Below are 20,072 nucleotides of genomic sequence, written 5' to 3'. Positions count from 1 at the left end.
ACACTTGAGTGTCACCCCTGGGGTGGGGATGGGGGTAAAATTTAGTGGCTGGAGGAGATGAAAAATAATAATTAGAGCAATAGAAAAAGAAGTGTAAAATTTACATAGAATCAAAAATGAATTAACAAATCTCTACAGACAAGACAAGTCTGAGATGCAGTGGGATGTTCTATTTTCTTTAATTACAAATGTCCACAGCAGGCTGGCATAAGACAGGGCAATTCTTTACAGAATTTGCCTTTTATTCTCACTGTACAAAGAGGCAGCATCACTTATTCCTCCCATGAGAACAGAAATCAGGTGCCTGTTTGGTGGAAGCAGTAGGGTTACAGGGTCTGACACTGCATTTTAGCCCTGCCAGGGTCCCCAGCCTTGTGAAGCTGCTTTCTGCAAGGTTTGTTGTGTCATCCTTCCCCCAGCCACAGGCTGGATGCAGCTGCCTCTAGGAATGGCTGCCTGTATTTTAAAAATGGGCTCTAAGAATGAATTTTTAATACAGTTTGGCACTTGAGCTCCAGAAGTGAAGATCAAAGGGCAATCTAAACACCACCCCCAAGGTATACAGGCACTCCTCCCATTGAAGTCACCAAAGAATTTGGTCCAGAGTATGTTATTTTTCCTTAGACTAATTAATTTTTGCAGACTAATTAGTACACCACATTGCAGATTTGAATTTAATGCTCCGGTTTCATTTGGTGTGTGTTTTCCTGGAAGAGAATTTCCTTGAAATAGTCATATTCTAAATGGTACTTATTAGCAACATGAACAAAAAGACCCAAAACCTTGCAGCACTCATGTTAACCCTAAACTACAAACTCCTCTGTCACTGGGATTCCCTTTCCTCTCCCCAGAAGTGCTGAACTCCCTTTAGTCTCACGCACCAGTGCCAGCTGCCTAGAAACATTTTTAATTAATGTATATTTTTGTTCTGGAGGAAAAAACATGGGTTGTGCTGATCACCTCTTAAAGAAGATTATAATCCCAGCAGCAAAACAAGCTGCTTGTCTAGATAAGGATCACTGAAAATGCTGCACATGGAGACTGAGGCTGGGGCCTCAAAGCTGCAACCCAGGCTGCAGAATTTGTGGCAATGCTGTAATACAACAGCAACAGAAGAAATAAAATCCTGGTTTAAAGCCTCTGCTCCAATCTCCTGTTGTTCCTGTTTTGGTCAGATGTCATCAAAGTAGAAAGAATATGCTCCTACATCACTGATGGTTGGTCCTGGGAGATTTTTCTGAATGTCAGCAACTGCATCTTTTTATCCCGGGGTCTCCTGCCAAGCTGGAACCAGTAGCCAGGTAAGATCACTGGTGTCCAAAAATTCACCAACACTTTGCTGCACTCATTGGGCCAAATGGAAAGGGTTTCTCAGGAACTAATCCAGGCATTAAAACAACCACAATCCCTTCCACAGCCCCCTCCCCAAACAGCTGTAACAGGCTTTACAGGAAACACAGGATTGCTTTCCAAATTAAACTTGCAAGAACAAACTGCTGAGTTGTTGTGGGTGTCCTTCCCAATGATACTTTGTGGAAAGCAATTCTACCATCAGACTGAAGTTTTTTCCCACTGTCCTGTTCAGATAAAGAGCACAGTCCAGGTAATGTGTACTTGAGATTATCTTATTATCCACATTAGGAAAGTGTCTACAAAATTTTTCATGGTACTGCTAGAAATTCAGCATCAGAAGAAGGAATACAACACCCACTATGGTTTGGATTAGAGTCTCTTCACCTACATCCTATGTTGGGTTATACAGTTCCTTAGAGTTAAATACACACTCAGTAAAACAGAATTCAAACAGAATTCATTCTGCTTTACTTTTTTCTGACCAGCTGCAAGAAAATACATGCAAGTGACTTCAGGAAAACTTTGCTTATAAACTACAACAAATTATGCATGTGTTTTTCTGATGTCTTTGCATTCAAAACCCCAGTAGAGTTTATCCATTAATGGATGAGAAATTAGAAGAAAGCCCTACACTTTAATTTGAAGCATGTGCTTGGAAATACTCGGAAACTCAGCACTTACAATTCACAGCAAGAATGCACTGAGGAATATTTCTCCTTAAAACCAAGACCCCAGTTAAGTGTTTTCAAGAACAACATCGTCTCCATGAAGATAACCGAGTCCTCATTATTTACAATCCCTGAAATATTCAAGATTGCTGGTATGGGGGCGAAGAGGAGGAGATTGTTATTTTATTTTCAAGAAGGGAAAGCAATTTTTCTAAAAAGAGATTATAAAGGATACTTTCAGGTAGATGGTTTTTTTTTTAATTTTTTTTTTTTGCATTACTTTTTTAAAATAGTGCCTTTGGAATCTAGGCATAAACTTTTCTTACTTCAGAGCATTGACACTTCTGTATTTCCATGGAGAAGTATTGTAGGGTTGCTCATATGGGCAAGTTTTTGTTTCAATTATCAGTAAATTTCCATTAATCCTGGACAAAAAAAAAAAAGACTATTTTGCTTAAGCTAGGAAACTGTTCCTGTTACTTTCCACTGCAGTGATTTCTGCCTTGAACCTGCAGTTTTTTATGTCATAGTGAGAGAAAATTGCAAAGCTCAACCTTCCTGCAGCTCTGCCAAACTTCACCATGTTACTGAGAACCTGGCAAACTTTTCCTTTTCCCTTTCAGCATCTCTCTCCCCTTCCCCCTCACCAGCCACCCTTTAAATGCTGCTTGTGAGTGATGCTTCACCCTAAAACTGAAGGCTTTTTCAGCTGACCTGGACTTTAGGGAAACCAATTAAAACAATGAAAAAAAAAAACCAAACCCATAACCCTTCAGTTTTGACAACCTAACTCAAAGAATATTAAGCCCTTGCAAGACAAAAGGCATGAGAAGGTCTCTGCAGCCACTGGTTCCCACTGATAAATACCTATTATCTCACCAGCTGGGAGACAGCCCCCATACCACGTCTTCCCTTTCCATCATTGTTGCATAATACAGCTTCATTTGATTTCTGAAAGAACTTTGTTTACCAAGAGGAAAAGCAAAAAGAATATGTTTTGTCACCTCTATGCTAAACCTATTGTCTCCTTCCTAAAAGCAATCATCTTTAGATATTAAAATGGCATGATCTGGGTATTGCATAGCATTTCTTCTAATCTGCCTGCATTGCCAATTCAGTTCACAGATTGCATTTATTCTCCTTTGAAAAGCTTACATTGTTGAGTCAGAACTTTCCTAAGAAATAGAATTTGCTCACATCAGCCTCGCTGATGTGAGGCAAGGACAAAGTCAAGAGCAGAGGAGGGACTGTGCTTTGTAAGGGAGACTGGGGACTCAGAGGCTGGAGCTCGTTAGGGTGTATTTTGAAACAATTCAGGTTAAAAAGCAGAGATCTACCAACACTGTTTGGTTTTTTTTTTCTTTCCAGTCACAGAATAATAGCAGCAAGAAGGGCACAGAGCATGAGCCACACTTAAACACAGGGATGGATAATGCACCCACCAGAAAAGGGGAACAAATAAGCCAGAAATTTTTCCAGTTCCTGTCCCGATCTCTTTGCTACTGGTTCATATTCAGATTTTCAGACCTACCTCTGAAAGGGGCAACTCCTAAACTTCCATTCCTAAATGCAAGAATTTTGGGGGTTTTGAGGTTTTCATACAACCTAAAACTTGTGAGTCAGTACAAAATATTGTCCTGCTCTACAGGCAAGGAAAGCATCCCTTGGACTGGCTCCTCAGCTCAATTCCTATGACATTCAGGACAGTTAGAGCAGGAGATGTCTGTGTGTCCATATCCAGCCAGCAGAGCTTCCTGTGTTGCAGAATCACTGAGCCCACTGACCAAACCCTTTCTGTCGAGTTCTCTCTTTGGGGTGCACAGAGTAACACAGCACAAGCATGGGGCACAAATTCTCCTTCCAAATCTCCCCTGAGGCAGGTGACTCCCTCCCCTGGCTTTATTTCTGTCTGCAGTGTGGCAAACAGAATTTCCCCTGTGATCCAGCTCCAACTCCACGTTAGAGCCTTGCTGGGGAAGCACAAAGCAAGGGCAATGGCACTGGAGTGCTTGAAGGAGCTATTCAGAGACATCACTCTCCATCAGTGCAGGCCACTAATGCCAATGTAAAAGCTGTCATGGATCACCCACCCAACCCTAGAGAAGGTGTTCACAAAGACACATTTTTAATTTTGCACACTGTAACACCATGCAGGGCTCACAAAGCAGCAGAACTGCACCTCTAATTCTTATGTGCACTCCCAGACAAATGATGCAGCTTTCTTTATGACATCAATTTATTTTTCACTTTGCAATTACGTAAAAACAGCAATAACATAGGAAGAGAGATGATGTGACGGATCCTGGTGCTGAATTATTCATTGCCCTTCATCTGCTGACTTCACATCAGACAGCTCCCAATGCACCTCGCATAAATCACAGTGGATCTTTTCTTGCCACAGCCACTCTAAGATCCTGTGGTGTGCTTTTTCACCTAAACACCATGGGATAATGCTCTTTTTTGAAGGAGGGGACAAGCATACATTGATTGGGAAGGAGGTCTGTGTCCTGCAGTCATTGATGTTTGGTGAGGAAGAGGAGTCATGCAATGCACTGGAAAATATCCATTGGATACATAGGCTTTAAATAGAAAAGAAGTTATTTTATATACATATAAGTCTAATGGTATGGTGTGGTTTATAAGCATATAATTTTGTATACCTAATGTTGAATATCTGATAAGCTGTTTTACCTCACAGAGCTCAGTCTCAGACAGGAATACTACAAGACATTTGGGGGAAATTAGAAAAAGAGAAATTAATTTCATAGTCTCTATTTTCAGTGTATTTATTTACTTATTTGCTATATCCTGACACTTAATCTGATGAACTTCAATTCCACTTTGGGGCAAAGTGGCCAGAGTTTGTTGAATTAAAGAACAGCCACTATAAAAATTGCCAACTGCAAAGGAACACGTTAACTTTAATGAACATTCTAAAGGGTTTCAGTGCATGCCATGAGCTAGGCTGGTTTCCACACCAGTGAAGGGTTAATTCATGTGCTTCATTCCAACTTTTCAGGCCCTTGGGCTGGGTAATAGCTGCTGACTGTGAACTCTTGAGGGATTTGGATTTTTACTACCTTGCCCTCACGGGGTCTATTGGAGTGAGAGCCCTTCTCACATTCTCCATAAGTGCTATCCCCTGCTCTATGGTGAGTAGTAAAACCAACATCCTCGAGAAATTTCCATCTTTCATTAGCCAGCTCCCTCATCAACATATTTTTAAAGGTCTGGACAAGCCGTTCTCTCATTTTGCTGCAAACAAACAGGGATAAACATCCTTCCTTCTCCCCATTTCTCCTCAAGCTACTTCTGAGACCTCCCCAGATCACGAAGGCATCAGGCACAAACCCAAATGACAGGGTCAGAACAAACTGTGGTGCCTCACTGTGGCAGCCACCCCTGTGTGAGCTCCTAGAGCAGCTCAAGGTGTTGTGGCTGCCCCAAGCCCAGCGTGGAAGGAGTTGAGCTGGGCTGACACCCTGGCAGTCACAGCAGCCCAGCTGACATGCAGTAACACATTCAGCCACATTTAATGTCTCCAAGGCTTAGGTTCCTCTTTTAATTCATGTACAGCCTTATGTCATAGCCTAGAGAACTGCCTACAGCAAAGATCAGCTTTCAACCACATGGGCAATTTTGTTCTCCATGCTGCACCACGGATTTCTGTCCTCCTGCTCCACTGGTTCTCCTTGTTGACAGAACTTTTGACTCTCTGAAGCTTTGTATTGGAATTTATTCCCTATTATCAGTATTTGTTTGTAATGTGGCAGCTCTGCTCTGTCAGCCCTAAAGAAGCACAGACTAAAGAGGGTTTCTGCATGGAAGAATTTAGCCCTGCTCTTGTTTACTCTAGTTTGTCTGCCTGTACCAGGAGCAGGAGGATGTATAAACAACAGGATATCAAAAAACAGGAGGAAAAGCAGTGAAACCTCAATAGGAGCTTTGCTGTCACAGACTAAATACTTTTCAGGAGGGTCTGGGACAAGCATAGCAAACAAGGCCTGTTTTACCATATATTTGGTATATATTGTAATTTAATAGCTCATTTATGACCAGAGAAAGTGATATCTCATAAATATATATGAAAAATATATGCAACATCAAATCAACTGCCAATATGAGTCCATCTTTTCTCTATCTCTCTTTTTTTTTCTAATAGTAATAACTGAGATTCAGAGAGAATAATGGACCAGGGGAGAGGGAGGATGTAGCAGACCTAGAACAAGGTTCCAGGTCTCTCAAGTCCTAGCCCAAGGCACAAACTAAGAGGGAATATTCATGTGTGCAAGCATCTGCAGAATCAGGGCCTGCAACTGCGATCCAACTTGGATGTAATCCAGCTTGGATGTAATTTAATTTACTCATGAGATCTCAGTTAAAAATGCTGGTTTCATGAAAATATAACATTACTATTGATTTTTTTTTTTAAGCTGTAAATTGGGCAAATACAGACGTAAATGCAAACCACAAAATACTTGAACAGATGCACAAAGGACAACCAGTCACCAGACTAAAATCTTTGGAAAGTTGCTTCCCCCACCCCTTTTTTCTTTTTCTGTATTTTATTAACATTTAGAAAAGAAAAAAATATGTATTTCTGACCTCTTCATTAAAAATATCACAGGATTCATTAAAATAACTATTTGGAAACCTCAAAACTCTTCTCTATTTCAGTGAATACCTGAAATTTAATGCCTCTGATTAAGCAGAAAAAGGATGAACTGTTATGTGAAGCTGACAACAACAATTGTGAGCTGAAGAATGGCAAGTTCATAGCAAGTAGCTGGTAATGATTTCATGCAAAGGATTGGAGAGATGGAGAGGGGGCCAAGCTGAAGTTTGTTTATAGACAAAGAGGCAGTTGGAGGGTGCAGGGAGCTCCCAGGAATTTCTGGGCTCCTAAGGCAGGAGGAGAGATGGGATTTCTGCTCTTGCAAGGCGACTTTGTCAGAAAAATGCTTCAAACTTGGCTGTTTAGCATCAAATACTAATTCCCAAAGTGTGAGCTACTCCCATGGATGGCATGGGGACTTTTTGGCTCCTCAGAAGCATTGAGTGCAGAAAGGTCCCCTCCCTCTCATTACCGAATTACAGCTGTAAGGAAATTAAAAGGACTTTTCATTAAAATGTTTCTGTGCAGAATTTCTCCGTCTTGCTCAACCAAACTACAAGACCTCCAAAATCACGGTTTCAAAACCAGAAAGCTGTTCCATATCTTCTAACAACCCAAAATTCCCTCTCAAAAGAGTAACTATTGCTTTTGAGAAATTCTGATTAACTGAATAGCTATTTTTTTAATTAAAACCAGCTTTAATGCAGAATTATTTCATTATTCCTAAAATGTACACTTTTACAAATTAAATATACCACATCTATGAACCAAAATATTAATTTGGAAACTTGACCTACTTAGCCAGGCTCAGAAAATAAGTTGGCTTTGCTCTTTAAAATAATTGTACCGACATTTTCATTTTAAAATATAAAAACATAGCATATTTTAGTGCTGTAGATAGTAAAGTGGGACAGCTACTATCAGTTTGAATGGACTCCACTGCAAGAATGCCATCTGCTAAAATCAAAATGTTTCCCTGAATGATTGAAAGGTATTGGTCAATAAATACATGGATGTTATTGACACTGCTCTCAGCATGTGCTGAAGGATCCCCTTTGAACCAAGCGCAGGTTTGCTCTGTAATCAACTTTTATTTTTCAAACTTTCATCATTGCAAGGAAAAAAACCCAGAAGGGGTCTAAGGATACCTGTGAAGCAAAGCAAGGAGGGTGCTGCAGAGCTCAGACCTGGGTTTCAGCCCTGTTGAGGCATCTTCCCTCTGCTCCCCTCTCCAGGGCTCCTCAGGGCATGGAGCCTGTATAATTTACAAATTGCTCGTACTGTTTTAGCCTCTTCATATCACTAAATCTCTTTCTCCCTTTCCTTTTCACCCCCTCCCTCTCTTTCCCTGCACTATATTTATATCTGGGAGGCTGCATTCAAGCACTTGGAGATGATGTTTCCTGTGGAAACCTTTGAATTATTTCAACAATTTCACAGCATGCTGCTTTTCTCTCCTGTCCCTCGCTGCCTTGTTCTGGTGATTGCAACTAACAGTAATAGGAAAAATGGTAAAGAAAACAATGCCAAGACCAGCTCTGCCAGAGGAATCCTAAGGCAGCACAGAGATCTGATTTCAATTACATCTGCTCAAGGGAGAGCAATCCTGCAGCAGGGGATGGATCAGTCCCTCTGGGCTGGGGCTCCTGCCCACAGTGGGCAGCAGGATTTGCTCACAGACCCCAATTCCCCCTCCAAACCCCTCATTCCAGCCCTGTAAACAGCAACAGATTGTTTGCTGGAGTCCACTTTGCATAAGGGCTGCCAACAAACCGCGCTGTGTCTAAACTCTTTGAATATTTTTAATGTGGATTCCAGAAGCCAAGTGTGCTCGCACACAGATTTTAGAAGAAATCCCCAACTGCCCTGTGTGAAGATAACTAATTGTGAGCCCCAATCCTTACCCAAAGAAAAAGTTTTTGTGTTGGGTTGTTTGGTTTGGGGTTTTTTTTGGTTTTTTTTTTTACTCCTCTGAATGGAGACTATGATTTCCTGCTTTCTTTTAAATTTTTAATATTGCACTTTTTAAAACTTTCAAACTATTGATTCTTTTGCTGTAAATCCAGAGTCTCCTATGAAAGGTAATGAAGTGAGAGGCAGAATTAAGAATGCCCAGATGTGTTGTAGCTTATAAGAACAGTTTACAAGGAAAATGCAAAACTGCCAGCAGACCAGCAACGGGTTAGTTGTCTATATAAATATATTGTGCAGGAAACAAATCGCCAAGCCTGGCTTCTGGACTTTGGTCTGGGGCATGTAAGCTCAGTTGCTACTGCCTGTGCTGACAAAAATGAGAATTTGCTGGTTTTATGATGGTCCAGAGCATTTTATGCCAATCCTCAGCAAGGAAGTTGTGGTTGTTTCTTAAAGCATCTGAAAGGCTCCTAATTGCACAGAGTGGCTGGCTTGGACCTGGCAGAGGTAAGGGAAAGGGCATGGCTGTCCTGCCTGCTGCTAGCCCTGTTCTCCTGGGGTTTGCAGCCCCTTCTTTTCCCTCCTTACCCCTGTTTTGGGGCACTAGGCCCCTGGGCAGATGGATTTGGATCCCTGCAAAAAATCTGCTGCAAAATGGAATTCTTAATTTCCAAGATTTCCTGCTAATTTCACAAAACAACTTTTTGTATAAGTACCATCCTCCGTAGGTTGTGTTGGAAGGACCAGGCGCTCATTCACACATGTTGTTATGTTGCAACAGAAAGAGCCTGAAATATATGCAACAGAAACATACACATTCCCAGCTTTCCCTTAAATTAAATTTCCTATCCTATTTCTCATGTGGGTATGGTCATTTTTAATTTAAATTTGTTAGAAATAGACATTAATTTCAAGGCAATTTCATAAATCCCATGCCAATGTTATAAAGCAAGCATGTAAATATGTCAGTTTGCAGAAAGCCAGGCTTTAAAAAATATGAAAGAGCATAACACTGCTGACATTCCCATCATAGGCTGAAATTTCTGTCCAAAGCTGCTTTCTGTCTCAGTGGCAAGGAACCATTTCTGAACAGCACAGATAAACAGAGACTCAGAGCCTCTGGGTGTCCCTTGGCAGCCCTGGCTGAGCTCCAGCTGCTCCTGCTCCACAGCTGTCCCACAGGAGAGGTCCAGCCCCACTCCTCCCATGGGATGGGGCTGCCTTGCCCACAGGATCACCCACCTCAGAGCCATCCCAGAGCATCTCTGCCTCCCTTCAGACTTTACAGCTGCACTTGATCCCTGCAGCCCCAGAGAGGAGAGCAGAGAGCATGAGCTGTGTCCTTCTGCCTGCAGGTGTGGGGCTGCCTGGTGCACTGACCCCTCCAGAGCTTTGCCCAGACACGGTTTAGGTCTTTCAGATAACAGGGATCTGTTGCTGTACCACTTCCCATCACTTCCAGACCCTCTTGGAGCACTCTGCTGCCAGAGGCTGTGCCAGTGATGGGCGATGGGGCTGGGCACACCGGGCAGCTCCTGAGCCTCTGCTGCAGGAATCAGGCACTAAATTCAAGGCACATTGTTCTGCCACTGCAGGAAAAAGCTCTCTCTAGGTTGTTCTGGGGGCATTCAGGGCTCACAGCCTCTCTGCATGGGCAGGACAGGGGGTGGGGAGCCCACCTGCAGCACAGGGGCCTCTGTGGGGTGTGGGTGCCTGAGCCTGCTCCAGCCTTCCCCATCCTCTGCTTCACTTCCCCTCGGGCAGCATTTGGAGACTGCAGGGAAATAAATACCACAACACTCCTCCTTTACAGCTCAGGAGAGGCTGAGCTCATCTAGAGAGAGCCCTTCCACTGCCCAACTTTGGTTCCCTTATTTACAGAGCAACATTTATTTCTATTGCCCTCCTCCCTGATGCTATTTATAATACAGGGAAGTGTTCTTCACTCAAAATGCCAGGGAAAAGTTTTCCTGGGCTGCTCAGCCCCTTGCACAAGGGCTGCTTTGTGTCCCCTGGTCAGGGCCTGCCATTTGGGGAAGCTGTAGGTCTGCAAGAAACAACAAAAATTTACAGGAGAATGTGCTTTTAACATTTTGTTGCAGCCTTTGAAAGGCTTTACGAGAAGCAAAGTATTTGGAGCAGATAACCCAGCCATGCATAGACTCGGCTGGGATTTCTATCAACATATTACTCTAATTTTCTCCTTTGCTATTGATCTGCAGGGTACCACCTCTTCAAACCCCAGACAAATTGATCCTCTGAGTAACATCTGTGCACACTATTAATCTTTTTCACACATTTGATGTTCCACATTACTGGACACAGGACACACACTATGACTCAAGTGTTAATCAACTAATACCTGAAAATTAGGCTTGTGTCTACTGTATAAACATTGACAGACTATCCATCACCTGCCTGAGTGAATAAATGAATTTTCCCTTTGTTACACGCACGGTAGCACTCTGGGGCCTGGAATATTTGCTGGCTTGGAGGACACCACACAGAGAGGCCAAGGTGGAGCCACCTGTGCAGGATGGGGCACAGACAAGGGGGGCAGCAGGTCCCACCTACCCCAGCAGACCAAGCAGCTCCAGTCACAGCAACAGGCTTCTCTCAGTGCATTTTGGAGGGGAAAAACAAAAAGGGGAAATCCACAGGACAGATGGCCTATGGCTACTCAATTCATGTCTCAGGCTACCATCCAACTCAGGTCCCAGAAAGAAAATGGAAATACTTAAAGTGTCATGGGCACCACACCTGATTTTCCTGCACAGGACGTGAGTTCTGGATATTTGCCTCTGGTCCAGAACTTGCACCACCACTACCAAAGCCCATTTCTGTGTTCCCAGACAAGCATCAGGCACTGTTTGAAATAGAAAACCCTGGACATGCCTCTGTCTTTCTTTTTTATTTTCTTTTTTCTCCCCTCTGTAACCACTGAAACAGATGGTTATTTCTTCCTAGGAGTTGGAAGAGCAATCTGATTGCAGTGTCTGATTGTGATCATTGCTGACTCTGATACCCTCCTGGCAGGCTCCTCTCTTCTGTTACGCCAACTTCCATTTAACAAAGAAGGAAGGGGGAGCAGAGGACAGGCACAGCTGAAAAACGCCGAGTTTGGGTCCCTGCTCGGGCCAGGCTGCAGCAGATCAATGCCCCCACCCTCAGCACATGAAAAGGGCCAGAAAGATTCTGGCTGAGTTTAATAAAAGGCAGTTGAGGCTTTGCTGCAGCATTGTCTCTGGGTAGGACAAAACTGCTTGAATCATCTTTGTTCTGATTTTTTTTTTTTTTTAAGTGGCTTTCTTGGAAGAAGAAATGTATCCAGGGAGGGTCTCTTGTGACAACTTCCTGAAAGCATCTAAAAAATCTGGAAAATTAAATATATGAGGTTATTTGGCAACTAAAAAGTGAAACATTGTATCTACAGAAATTAAGCTGTTGGGTTTTGATGGATGCCTGAAAGCTTTGAGAGAAAAATACTGACGAAAAAACAACCTTTGCTAGTAACAAAAATAATTTCCTCCTCACCAGGAGAGATTAATTCACTTACATTCCGCTCTCGGGCTGGAATTCTTCATGCTCCATCTTTTTCTAATAGTAATTCTTTTTTTCTTTTTTATTTAATTTTTTTTTTTTTTTTTGCAAAGCAGGGCAGAGGCCACACAATAAATGGGGCAGGAGTCAGGCTGAAGGGATCCACACTGAGTGAGGGTTGGTGGAAGAGCAGGCTGGGCTCCACAGGTCAGGCACCATAGCTGCTAACCAGGGATTGGGATGCATCTCTAACTCAGATCATTCTAATTTCATCATCTAATTCTTGGATGGAGTCACTCTGGAGCTGCCAATCTCCCTCCTGGCTTTGCAGGAACCACAACATATCCATGTCCTTAATACAGGTAAAAAATAAAGGTGAGAGGAGTGGTTTTCTATACTTGCTGCCTTCTCACTGACCCTGCCCATGCAAGTGCTCCCCTTCCTGCACTTTGTCTTTGTCTCCCCACTTTGGCATGTTCAGTCTTCACTGATGCCTCCAGTCAATATGGGAATACAAAGAATAACAAAATAAAAATATTTCAGCAGTGGGTAAAGAATAACAGCAATATTCAAAAGCCCAAAAAACCTTCAGTGGTGAAGAAAATAAGACAATTTCACATTTATATATTTATAACGACACACGCCCCCTATAAAATTGGATATTCCATGTAAAAGGACTCCATGAAGACACTACAGGAGTTAGAAATTCAATCTCTTAGAAGCCCAGAGAATTCACATTGCAAATCAGCTAAAGCTGGACATGAGGGACATCAAGGAAGCATTTAATGAGGTATTTTTATGAAGTTACTCCATGGGAAAGCATACAGAGCTTATATAATTCAGAAAAAACCTGATTTTTCCATAAATTATGTCTCAGGCTCTCAAACACTGCAGCTAAGAAAGCTCTGCAGGTGCCTAACCTGGTTGTATGCTAGGGCAGACACCCCTGTTATTTGTTACCTCTGCTCTGGCTCAGACTAATCTTCACTTGTGCTTTGGTCAGCCTCCTGGAAGAGGACATGTGTGAAATTGAGCCACTCAAAGAGGGCACTGAACAGTTTTTCCCCCCTAAATCAGGGAATACTGTCCCATTTTGGTGGTGCTATGGAGGGATAATAGTGACATGATCCATGTTTTTAAAAGAAAATGTTTAGCAGATGAAAAAGCTCAGCATGAGCAGGCAAAGGTGCTGCACTGAGGCGCAGAGAGGAACCAAGAACCAGCCCTGTGCACAGTGCTTTTTGTTAGCAAGGAACAGCCCACAAAACTGCTCAAAACTAGTTACCAAAATCCTCTACACTGCACCAAATAGCAACAGGATGGGCTTTACTTTCCCAAAATCAGCTGGGGAGTCAAAAGATTCCACTGAGAAGACAAACAATGAAAGTTTGACAATATCAGCTTAATGCCTGTATCCCTCACAGCCCCACAGTGTGCTGATCTGCATTGGGGTTGATAATAAACAAAAAGGGAAAACATTCTTTAAAATCTCCTGAATTGCCTGTACCTCCCCTCCACACATCCCAGAGAAGAGTTCCTGGCATCAGCTGATGCAGGAGCTGAAGCATGAATAACCAGGTTTTGCTCAGAGTAATTCCATTAGGGCCTGAAATGACTGGGTGAAACATGAGCAGGGGAAATCATGGAGAGCCCCAGCAGCTGGGCTCCATGACATCACTGGCAGGAATCAAAGGGAACAAGCCTCTAAGTTATGCAGAAAAAAACCTGGGTTTGTTTGTCTGCTTACAGAAGTGCAGTTTGCCTTCTGAATGACCAAAAATAAATAAATAAATAAATAAAAGGAAGAAAAAAAGCAAAAAAGCTCTGAAAAATTTGGTCCTGGTATTTTGCTCTTTTAGGTAAATCATTCTGCATTTATCAAAGCTGACAAGAAATAAAATGCTTGAAATCCTTTCTGTTTGCTGTGCATGGAGAGGAATTATTGCAGAAGCAATAGTACCACGTGCTGCCAACAAAAATACAGTAGTGCACAAGCTAAAAAGTTATGAAAAAAGCGGGGGTGCAGTGGTTAACATCTATATTATTGCTGCTTTCATTTGTTTGCATGTCTTGACCTTATTGGAGAGATTACCAGGAGCTAGTTCCACTCAGACATCATGTTTACTGTCAAGGGATATCAAATAAATGACAAATAACTGCTTTTGGAGTTCAAAGAGCAGAAAAATAACACAAGCCAGGATATTTACTGCCTCATGTTTAACTCACTCACTTGTGTCTTACTCCAAGATGTGCTTGAATGTTTTAGCCATGGCCCAGAAGACAAATCAGAAATGAAGGGAGGATTATGGACAGACAAACCTTTTACTACTTCCTCCATGCTCAGTAGTGTGAATATCACAGGAGATTGTTTCAAGGTAGAGCACTCAACTACTTAACAAAAAATAATTTCCTAAATAAGGCCATTCCTTACCCTGGAGGAGTAAAAAGCCATTTTTGATGGATTCCTTTTTTCACAAAAAACAGAAAAGAAGAGCTATGAAGTCAGAGAGCTGGGATGGGATTCATGCAGCTGGAGCCATCACCTGAGCTCCCCCTTCATCATGAAAAAGAGAACAGCATCTCCTGGAAGAACCAAGCCATCCCCCATCCCCTTGTTGTAACCAAAATACACCTCAGAAAGGTGACATGACCACCTCCAGGAGAGGTGAGTTCCCTCTGGATTATGCATAGTCCAGACAACTGTAGCAGATTTTTTTTTTTGCAAAAACTAGAAGAAATTACTGCTGCCTTCAGTGTAACACAGAGAACTGCTCAACCAGTGGTCCTTTTTCCATGATTTCTCTCCTGATGGACTGTCCATCCCCACGTTGCTCTCCAGCCTGCCCAGCCTCGTGTCCCTGGTTTCTGTTTCCTGCTTTGCTTCCTGCCTCACACTGTGCCACCCTTATTCCACTTTACAGGACTACAGCAAACTCCAACACGTTATCATAAAAAATTGTCCACTGTAAAGATTTGCTCATAAAAAAGCCAGCTCTGTTCACAAATAAATTAAGAATGTGATTAAATCCCAGTGAAAGCACTGGAACATAACCATGTGCTGAAAGCCTTTCCTGAACCGGGGCCTATCACCTCCCTCTTCCTAAAACCTATTTCGGCTGAGCTCATATTTCTTGTTGGCAAGAACTTAAAAACAAAATGAAGGAAAAAACTTATCCCATAAAAGTTGAGCTTAATAGACCACTTCAGCATCCTTAATTGCCATATTTTTGTGTATTGATGCAAATAATTATTAATGGACCATTTTAAGAAAAAGGCTATATTTCATATCAAAAATACACCAGAAAATGAGTTAGCACTGTTGTACACCATAATGCTTTGCAAAGTTAATCAACCTAGATAGCTGGAATGTGGAAGAATGTTTTGTTTCCAAGTGGAAAATTATTACAATATCCAAGGGGTTGTTGTCTTGCCAGCTGCCTTTTAATCAATTCTTTTTTAATATGGAATGAAGGCCATGAAACATCTGAAAACTGCAAGCAACCTCTTCACTCAAAATGGAAAAAAGGAAAAAACAACAAAAAACCCCAAAAGCCAAGGCAATTTTTTTTAAGCGGGTGAAGGAATCCACTGATGTAATAAATGTATCCATGTATTCCAAGTATAACTTGGAGCCAGTCTAGTTATAAACTCCTTAAGATCAAGGTTCATCATAAAACTGGGCCCTACCTTTATTTTTGTAATACTGGCGGTTGCCACCAGAATTCCTGAACCCCTTCTTCACGCCATCTGGAATGCATACATGAGCAAGTTTATGATGAAAAATATACTGTGCACTAGAGCTGGGCTCTTTCAGGGTAAAAGCAACTACAAAGGCAGTAATGTGCAGGGATCGTACATTTATTTTATTACAAGAGCCAATGTGTTCTTTTCCTTTTGGTCTAACCAGGATGGAGAAAGATTATAGAAGTAAACTTTGCAAATGGATACGGTGGTAGGAGTTCAGGTTTGTTCTGTGCTTGCTGGAAATGAAAAGGACACACCTAATATCTTTATCTACTTAACCCTGTCACTGTTTAATTCATTATATAAAATTTCAGTCTGGGTCAGCAGTTATGTCCAAGGTTGGCCTATGGCAGGTTTTATGTCATATGTCACTCTTATACCTCGGAATTCATCACTTCCATTACAGTAATATTGGAACACCAGGTAGCAAAATTTCCTTTGGTGACTTCCCTGTTGCTGTTGAAAAGTGCTAAACTCTTAAAAGTCACCTTAAAAGTTTCCTCACAAATGCCACAACCCAACTCCTAATCTCTGTGCATTTTCCATCGTTTGTGTTGTTTTATTCTCCTGGCTTAGGGCTGTTAAAGGCCACTTTCCCCTCCTTCAGCTCAAAGAGATAATCTAGGCACAAAATGAGCCTTTGCAGCAGGAACATCCCCTTTATCATTTCCTAGACCAGTGCACAAGTATCATCTTTCTGACTTAGTGAAATAGAGGAGGGACATTCTCCATCTGCAGGGCCAGATCCCACAGAGAAAGGCTCTTGTAACAGCACAAGAATGCTGTGAGCTTCTCAGATAGAAGCACTCACCAGATAAGAGCACAGACACTCGGCTGCCTGTGCATCCTCCCTTCTCCCCAGCAGAGCCGTCTCTGCCTCTCTCTCACAGCTCATTCAAGGCTCTCCCCATGCTATGGTCTGGCACCAGGGAGGTGCAACAAGGAACACAACAAACGTGTGCTGCACACAGGGGATCCACTCCTTCCTTTGCTCTTCTCTCACTACTGGCTACCACAGATTTCTGTCTTATTCAGAGTTCTCTGCTACGAATCTGGCACAAACATTTCACAAACAAGAATCACGTGACAAAATCAATTCTGAAAATGCCTCAGACGCCACCAGGCCAGGTGAGCTCCTGACATTCCCAAAGCTCCTGGCACACCTGATGCCTCAGGTTTTAGCTTTTATATTTTTCAGATTCTAATCTGCTTTAGTAGGTGGGTCTGAGCTTCATATTAGGGGATGGTGAGCTCCCTTCACACAGTAGGGAGACAAAACAATTCCTGCTCTAGCTGAGGACCAAGGACAAATGATCCAAATCTCAGGCCCAAGAGCAGAACCACATGGACCGAAGAGAGAAAAACAAGAAGGATGGGACTTCACAACCTAAAGCTGTAATTGGACAATTAACTCCAATATGCAAGTGGACCAGAACTTATAAAAGTGTGAGACCTCATCACCAGTCGTCCATTTTGTGACCATTTTGGCTTCATCTTGGGTGTAGCCCTGGTTGGGCTCTTGTGCTGCCCAAGGTGGATCCATTGAGCCCTCCTAATAAATCCCTACTTTATTCTTTAGCTCCATCTAATCTCTGTTCTAGGTCAGCCTTCTCAAGGCATCACACCCACGGCTCTGAATGCCCTGCAGCTCTCCCATCTCCACTGGCTCCTGTTGAAGCCAGCCCAGCTCCTGGCTGCTCTGCGCAGGAAACCTTTCCCAACAGCAGCCCTGTTTTCAGCAGTAACTGCCAAAGCTGAGCCAAGGCCAGGCACAAAAAGCCCAGTTCACCAGATGAATTCCCACAAAACACAAGTGACGCTATTCAGGATCTCACAGGCGGTAGGTCAGGGAATAAGGTGTTAGGACTCCTAAAGTTTAGCAGGAGGGAGCTGCTTGTCCCCTGGCCGTAGGCTGCCTGCAGTACTGCAGGGCTAATTGCTGCACATTCCTCAGCCATGATGTCACTGGATGCTAACTCTTTTGCTCCTGTGGATGGAGGGAACTTGTGGTGTGTCTCTGAGACACCCAAAAATACATGTGCTGACCCTTAAAAAAAAAAAAAATCTTTTACCATATACCTAGCAGAGCCAAACTAAATGAAGCTGAGGTCTCTGTCCAGCATTTGGAAGCCAGTTAAAATAGGAAATCAGTGTTTCTCTAAATACACAGAGTATATTACCTTAGTCATAAAATTGGGGACTTTCAAATCTAATTTGTTCAGCACTAGTGCTGTTGAAGGCTGGGAAGTGTTCCAGAGGAAATCACCTCCACGCAAACAGAGATTAGCAGCTCCCCATTGCAGACATATGGAAATGATTGCCTATAATCTCCGGTAATTGTGGCTGTATTACATTCAAATCCTGTTTTCAATTTTCTTAAACTTCTAGACTGATTGTGTTATTAAATCATGCTGGCTGATGTGTTTAATAAGGACCTATTAAATGTTTATAAAATTAAGGAAATAAATACGGGCTTTTAGTCAGATTGTGTGATGGATCTGGTAACCTATTGTTAAAAGTAGTGCTGGTAAAAATGTGTCTAAAAAAATTACACGTAAAGGCTCCCTTTAAACTAAGAAACCCGGTATTCAAGGCAGATCATATCCAAAATGATCTTTGCAGATGTTTAGAGGCAAAAGAGGAGCCAAATTAGAAAGATCTCACTGAGCTGTGGGAAGAAGCACTCTCTGCACAGGGTGAGGGATGCTGGGTTCAGGCTGTGCCAGGAGGGCACAGAGCCAGCCCACGAGTGGCCAGGGTGGCTTCCTGGGCAGCTGGATGGCTGCAGGAGCAGCACTGGGGCTGCTGGAGCCCTGTGGCACCAGCTGAGGCCGTGCTCTGTCCTGGTCACCTCAGAGTGCCCAGCCCTGAGATGGAAGGACAGAGCCTCCCATGGCCCCACTCTCCCTCCTCTGCCACAAACAAGCCCCTTAAATCACTAAAGAGCTCCAAGGGACCCTGACAAAAAAATGAGCAAGGCAGAAATTATTTTTTTTTAAATCTAGGGATGTGTGTGTGACACAGAAAAGGGCTAAAGGATCACTCTGTGCCTCCTCCTCCTCCTACCTTCTGCCCCTTTCCTACCCCGTACACAAAGCCTTTTTCTCACAATTAATCACCTATAATATCTCCTGGTAAGCCCTATGTTGCTTTTTGGAGGCAACCTTCAGTTTTTAAGAGCTACCTCTGGGCTTTCTTCATCCCCAGCTCCTTTTTACAATAGCTCTCACCTGGCTGTGGACATGCACACATTTAGCTTGCTTTAACCACTGTACACATGCTAAAGTAATTTTGTGCTCTGTCTTAAGGGCAAACATGAACCTGTTTTCTCCAGCAAATTAATCTTTTATTTTATTCTTTTTGAAGGGAGGGGGATGAAGAGTAAGGGGGATTATAAATTAATTAATTATTGAGTTTTTCAGCATAAAATGCACCGCATCATTATCTTTGCATAAACACACCATCTTTTAAAAAATATAACTAGCCCATAACATTGCAGTTACAGAATATGATCAAGTAATGAGGAACTTGCATGGTTCACATTAGAGACTTTGAAAGGTTTGAAGAGAATTGGATATAAGGTTAATATTTGGCAGAGCCTTGTAAATAGCCTGATTGTTATTTTATATTGGCTGAAGTATAAAAATCTGTGTTGCGTGCCAGCAAAAGCCGAGTGGTGTGGCCAGGTAGTTACATGGCTCTGTTGTTCGCCTGCTTCACGTAGGAATGTTCTTGTTCTCAGTAGGTTATTTTTTGTGTGTCTGCTTATACTCAGCTAAAATAGAGCAAGGACCCAGCACGGCAATTATTTTTACTAAATTTTGTTGGTCTGCCCTCAGGGGACCTTCTCCCAGTTTAATTGTTGGAGGGATTGTTGCCTTCTGGGATTTAATTTCAAAATGTTCTTGTTAGAATTTGCTTTCTTAAAAGAGTAAGGGCTTTTATTTTATAAAATTTAATCCCTTTCTTCAATGCACATAAAAAATGCATAAAACGGTGTATCCTGAAATTAATAGAGGTGTTTCTTGTTGCACAGATTCCTAAATTATTTGTCTAAAGATACGCTTAGAATTGATTATATTACGGGGGTATAAATCTTATGCCCACTCCCCCCATGCAGGAGGTTTGGAAGTGAATTCAAGCAACCCAACTACATTTTATAAGTTAAGACAAACATGGGAGAGATCATTTGTCTCTAGCTGTACATGAAATAGCTTATAATAGTTGCAGCTGAGTAC

The sequence above is a fragment of the Agelaius tricolor genome, unplaced genomic scaffold, assembly GCF_023055355.1.
Source record: "Agelaius tricolor isolate 1412-34295 unplaced genomic scaffold, bAgeTri1.0.p SCAF_18, whole genome shotgun sequence".
NCBI lineage: Eukaryota > Metazoa > Chordata > Aves > Passeriformes > Icteridae > Agelaius > Agelaius tricolor.
This window is presented reverse-complemented; position numbering follows the sequence as displayed.